The sequence below is a fragment of the Mandrillus leucophaeus genome, unplaced genomic scaffold (genome assembly GCF_000951045.1).
Source record: "Mandrillus leucophaeus isolate KB7577 unplaced genomic scaffold, Mleu.le_1.0 Scaffold382, whole genome shotgun sequence".
Lineage (NCBI taxonomy): Eukaryota > Metazoa > Chordata > Mammalia > Primates > Cercopithecidae > Mandrillus > Mandrillus leucophaeus.
In genome coordinates, this window is record NW_012104054.1 from 2,009,812 (window position 1) to 2,016,614 (window position 6,803).

The following is a 6,803-nucleotide window of genomic DNA, read 5'->3' on the forward strand; positions in this document are numbered from 1 at the left end:
ACAATGTTGTATGATAGATAAAGCAGATGCGTAATAAAAGATAAGATGAACTGTGCCATGACCTGATATTATTTGCTTTGCCACCTCTCCCGAACTCAATCTTTTCATTCTCAAAAGTGAGATAACCTACCACACAGGGTTAGTAGGAGGAGAAAACCGAATCTTGCCTATGAAATCAGTTTGTAAAGCAAGGAGGTTTATATAAGTTACACTGTCATCAGGATGGTGTAAAGTTACCAACTCTGGATACCTTTCCATTAAAATATACATACGGTGGGAAGTTGGGATTTGGGGAGAAGAAAGAAGGCACTGGACTAGTTATGGAAAGGATACGAGGGCAGGGGAGAAAAGGTTAAAACTAGACTTGAGAAAACAGTGCTAGGGAGACAATAATATGACCTCTGCAGAGTCATGTGAAAAAACCCAAAGAAGTAAAAATGTGCTTTCACTAGAAATTATTTTGCATAAAACACAACACTTTGTGTCTCCATGTTTTAAAGAACTTATCTTTTTGAGAATGTTTGCCAGAGATGCAAACCTGGTCATTAGAGTTTGACCTTTTGAAGACAGTGTCACATGAGGTATATGTTTGCCCACACATGCTTTTGCCAGAGTGCCAACAGGACACTCCCTATAAAGAGCGTGGCTCTGGTTGCTGTCTTTCAACGGGCTCACCTTTAACTGCCTCTAAATTACATTGGTTTTTCCTTCTCAGCATTCCCTGTTTAATCTAGTCTCATGGCTGTCCTACTTTGAAAGGTTGCAATCACTGACAGAGTAATTTTAATATTATCATTAAAATGTTATTTACCTAAGCAAAGTATACAACTTATTGTCTCTATTGTATACCAGATATTTTATATATGTATTGTTATTCCATTCACGCACGTTATCAGTGCTAACATTTCACAGGTGAGAACACAAAGGCTTGACAGATTCAATTACATACTTAAAGTCAAACAACTAGGAAATTTTTACTGCTGTGTCTGGCTTCAATACCAATGCTATTTTTCAGACAAAAGAGACTGTGTCAGGACTTCTACGCAAGTGATTCTTGACAAAACAAAAAAAAAACAAAACTTGAGTCAAACTCTGATGTCGGTGATAGCAAGTGTTGGAGTATTGCACTCCAGAGAGACAAAAGGCGGATCAAATGTCCTTGCCCACCCCCTGTAAGCTTTAGTGACTTAGTAGAGAAGTGTAGCATTGGCTTGTATTGTCTATCAGTATGAAGTCAGACAAAGACTTGAAAGAGAAAGATAAAGGTGATTCCAGGAGGTTGAATCCAAAAGTTCCAGCTGGGCGTGGTGGCTAACACCTGTACTCTCAACACTTTGAGAGGCGGAGGCAGGCAGATCACCTGAGTTCAGGAGTTTGAGACCAGCCTGGCCAATATGGTGAAGGCCTATCTCTGCTAAAAATACAAAAATTACCTGGGCGTGGTGGCCGTGTAATCCCAGCTACTTAGGAGGCTGAGGCAGAAGAATCGCTTGAACTTGGGAGGCAGAGGTTGCAATGAGCTGAGATAGAGCCACTGCACTCCAGCCTGGATGACAGAGTGAGACTCTGTCTCAATAAATAAACAAACAAATAAATAAATAAATAAAAGTTCCTCCTCTCTTGTATTTCATACCTCCCTGATTTTTGGTACCCTTTTCTAGGTTTCCAAACCTAAAAGTAATTCTATCACATTATCTTAAGAACAGAACTATTTCTACTCATTTATTCAGCCCCAAGAATGAGGGTATAGTACACAGAAAATTGCTCTTGATGGTTTCATGAACTCCTTCCTTCAAAAAGAAACCACAGCAATACCCAGTCCTTGCACAGACATACCATTTGGGTTACTGAGGCATCCTAAAGCATTTCTGGAGTGTGCCACAAGATTTGAGTGTACTCTCCTAGCCCAAGTTCCCCAAGATCAAAAGAGCATCCAAGAAATGGTTGGTTAAAAGTTCTCTGAAAATTCCATGCTTCTCAGAAATGTTATACAAGATTTTATTTAATGAAATTTAAGCGAAAATCCTCAGGTTTCACCACTCCCTTGCCGTTTCACTGGACACCCCTAATTGCAGAGCTTATACAACAGAAAAATGCTACAAACATTGAGACGAAATCTACCTTTTGGAGACCTGCACCAAACCTGGAGGACTGAACCAACTTTGTGGAATTCAACTCACAGCAGAAAGCAGGTTCAGAGACAGCATATCAATATATCCATTCATTTCTTTAAATAGCTGTGCGTATTTTATCCCTGCTCTGCCTCCACCCTATTTGTACTACCACCATGTCAAATCTGCCCAAACTTTAGGTTGACACTACCCTTATAACAATTATATGAGTCACAGCAGGAGGGTGCCGTGATGCTAACTCAACTCACTCCATAGTCCACAGCCTGGGGAGAAACATCAGGAGGAGCTGAAAAATCTACCCTTAAATCTCACTGAACAAGACTACAACTCCCGCTTTCTGCTCATAGGCATTTTCCACAAGATCGACTGGACTTTCAGATATTGAGAATAGATGAGGCTTGGATCAGAAAGCCCCAGTTTGTAGAACCTGTTTTTACAAAAGTACGTTGGGATATCAATAAATTCAGAATACTAAGGGCTCCTCTCATAATGATCACATTACCCTGTTCACCTCCAACAATCCTTAAAAGAAGATAGTTTTCTGTCTTCGTGCAACAGGATCACCTCAGGAAATTGCTAAAAATATACTTTCCCAGAGTTCACTCCAAGTCTACCGAACCAGAATCTACAGAATTTCCTGTAGAAACCAGGGATATCTGTTTTAACAAGCTTCCTAGTTGAGCCTAATGAAAATGCAAATTAGAGAAATACTGCTTCAGCCTAAATTGGTGACACAGTCATTCAAGATCATGGTGTAATTCACGCTGCTATGGCACTAAACATTTTATTTAGAACTTGGATCTCTCCTAGACTATCTAATCGCCCTAAGAGATGGCAGTTTCCTTTCCAGAGAGCTCTAAGCTCATGCTTGTGAGCATTCAACAAGGGGCAGATTCCAACTCAGACCCTAAGCCCGGCCAGATGAGATGAAAAGATAGACAATTTCCTCCCCTCCCCACCTGCCTTCACTCCTGGCCAACCAAGAGCCGGCTGGTCACAAATGTAGTTACTTCCTCAATAAGAATCAAATCCTATGTCAGCATTAGTTTGTTTTGGGAGGGCGGGCTCACAATAAAATGACAAAACTAGTTAGGCAGAATACTCCTTTTTATGTCAACAAAAAAGTTTAAAGGCAGAATACATTTACAGAATGTAATATGTTCACTTTCACAAGGAAGAACTAAATCTCCATTTCCGTGGTAAACACGTTGAACACAAAAAGCTTGGGACTAAGATCCCTAGGGTGAGAGTTCAAAATGGCACTGAACACAACAGATAAAGATCTGAATCACAGTGTGACCTGTAGCCAGGCGAGGCCTGAGTTTACTCTTTATGCTCTGAGACTCAACGGAGAGGAAGTTCAAAGCCAGTTAGCAACTAATGGGAAATTCATATTCATTTTCAGCATTGCCTGTTTTTCCCTTTTTCACTTCCACAGTTGCAAGTTGAGTTTCTGTACGCAAGCAGACAGCCACGGGTAAGCCCAGTTGAAGTAGTGCCAGTTGACCAGGTCACACAAAGATAAATGTATAGTGTCTGATAGAAAGCTGGAGGGAACTTCATATGGCCATGCAAAATAGGATCATCAGTGTCTCATGAAAATGGGAGAGTCCTTGATCAAATATTTTCTAAAACATCAAAAAGATACACATTTAAAATAGCTTGTGAAAATTGTTAAAGTGTTCAGCTAAAAATGCAGTAAGAACGTATTCATTGATGCATTCAGAAAATGTTTATTTATCACATACTTACTATATGGCAGTTACTGTTCTAGGCACTGGGGATTCAAAGATAAATAGACAGACTTACCCCAAAGAGCTTTGATTCTCGTAGGTAGGAGACAAATATGTGAACATAGGTTAGCAATAAGGAATTATGGGTGTTATAGCAAGTGGATGGACAGGTAACTGTGGGAACCGAAGAGGGAATAGTCAGGTGGTTTTTGGAAAGAAAGCAGGAGATAGCCTGTGTCAAGTCTTCAATAATGAGTAGGTGTTCATTGGCAGATAAAGTGAATAGAAACTTTCAGGGATGCATGAACAAAAGCCTCAGTCATGAAATATATGGTACCTTTGGAAAAATGAAATAATTTGGGACAACTGGAACATCATAGACTGCAAGCGACAAGACCCAATGAGGATGATTCTAAAGAAGCAAGTCCTCCTGAGGAGCTGTAAACGATATGCTAGGTGCTAAGTAAGGCTCAATGGGACACCAGTGAAGAACTTTAAGAGTCTTAGAGCTGATACTGAATATAAGAAAACCAGTATTAGAGGCACGGAAAAACCAGGATGGAGACCATTGCAATGATCTGGACAGGATCATAAAGCCTGAATTAAGGCAGGAATACTGAAATAGAGATGTGTACAGATGTTAGAGCTGTTCAGAGTAGATACAATTCAGAGTAGAAATAATAGGCCATTCACAAAAGCTCAGCTGACCTAGTGTCCCTCTTCTGATTCTTCCAAGTAGTCAAATTATTTGTTCAAATGATTCCACATAAGGCATAAATGCTAAGACAACAGTCTAAATTTGATTTCACATCTCTGATATTTAGGAATGTTACTGAGCAGTAAGATCGCTGAAATATAGACCAAGCAGGATGGAAAAGAAAAGAAGAGCCTGAGGTGATGTAAAATAAACAATTCTCTATGATTGCTGGCAGTTAAAGGTTGGGGATTTGACTACAAAAGTTATCAAGAGGGAATTTTTTGGTGGGGAGCAGAGGGACATGAAACTGTTCTATATCTTGATTGTGGTAACATGACTCTAGACTTTTGTAAAAACTCATAGATCTACACACCAAAAAGAATAAATTTTACTGTATGCAATTTTTTTTAATAGGAGAGAAAGGCAAAAAATAGACAACCCTCGATGATAAATCAAGTTCATAAGAATCTGAGACAGGAAACCTACTCACTCTTCAACATTCCTTCATTTATTTAACAAATACTTATTGAACACATACACCATGCCAAAAACTGTGCTAGGTGCTGGTTACGTGGTAGGAAATGGGTTTCATGGAGCCTATAGTCTAGTGGAAAAGACATCCATTAAATAAATATTTAAGTAAATTCAATTACAAGTATGATTTTAAAAATAAAATACATGTTATGAAAGCATGTAACAAGTTTCCTGGAAGTAGTAATATTGAAGCTAAATTCTGAATTATACATTTAAGTTGATTGACGGGGAACAGGTTGTGCTCAAGGGAAAGAACATTTGGAAAGACTCCGAGGTAGGAGTTCTCACATACCCACATGTGCTCACAAATTCCCTCACAAATTTACGATGCAGGTTAATGTAATTTGAGTTTCTAGAATCCTTTATGCTATATAACATTTCTTTTCTTTTTTAGAGACAGGGTTTCACTATGTCACCCAGGCTGGGGCACAGTGGCACAATCATAGCTCATTGCAGCCTCAAACTCTTGGGCTCAAGCAATCATCCCACCTCAGCCTTCCAAGTAGCTAGGACTACAGGCATGCACCACCATACCTGGTTAATGTGCTTATTTTTTGTAAAAACAGGATCTCACTACATTGCCCAGGCTGGTCTGTAAATAGGATTTTTAATTAGTAATTAATCATGTTCAGGTACTAACTAGTAGTTAATTGGTGATTAATTGATTTGTTATAAAGAATTGGTTAATAAATATAAAGTCTTAAAGACAGAACCTAGAACATTAAGTATATAATAATTGTAAGTTATTATTACTACTATTATTTTTAGAAATCTTCTTTTTGTTTCTTAGAGAGGGGAGATGGCTATTAGACTCAATTTTTAGAAACAATGCAGAGAAACTACACTCGACTCCACCATACTAACTTCCTATGAATGCAGTCAGTGTCTGAGTCATAGGATGGCACTCATGACTATTATTAATGCTTTTTCAGCCAAAACAGAATCTTTGGGCCCCCTCTTTTGGTAAATCCATTTCTGTTTACATCATTTAATCTTTAAGAGCACATCTTGCAAACTTTCACTTCCAACTATGACGAAACAACTGGTATAGGACTAGCCCTCCACCCATAAACAATGAAATGGAAAATAACATATGAGGCAATTGTTTTTCAGCATTGAACAACAGGAAATTAAACACTGTGATCTCTGAGAGAGGAGAAATTCATTAGGTGAGCCCCATGATTATCCTGGATCCCTGCAAGGGTACATTTTTCCAACCACAGCATAGCAAGCTAGAATCCAGCCTGAGCACAGTAGTTCTGCTGAGCTGACAAGGCAGAGATCAGAGTTCGGAAGATAGGAAGCAGTATGAACCTGTAGAGCAAGGCACCAAAAAGAAAGGTATTTTGGGGGTGGTGAGAAGGTGGGTCCCAGAAGTTGTATGGAAGATTCTCTATGAATTCTTGACTCCGAGCTAAGGTGCACGTGCCCATGTCAAGACTACCTGGATGCTATAGTAAGTATAGAGAATTGTTAGTGCAGAGACAAGTACAGAACAGAAATTGTAGACATTAAACAGTGCTGAAGAACATTGAAGTTTTGGCCAATCTAGAGTGACAAGATCTTGTTATTAATTTATTAACACACCAAGCATCTAACTGAGATACCAGAAGAGATTAGAATCGTGCTTTAGAGTAAGGTCCACTCCAGGCCCACATTAACAAAAATAAAAACCAAGCCTCTTTTTTTTTTTTTTTTTTTTTTTTT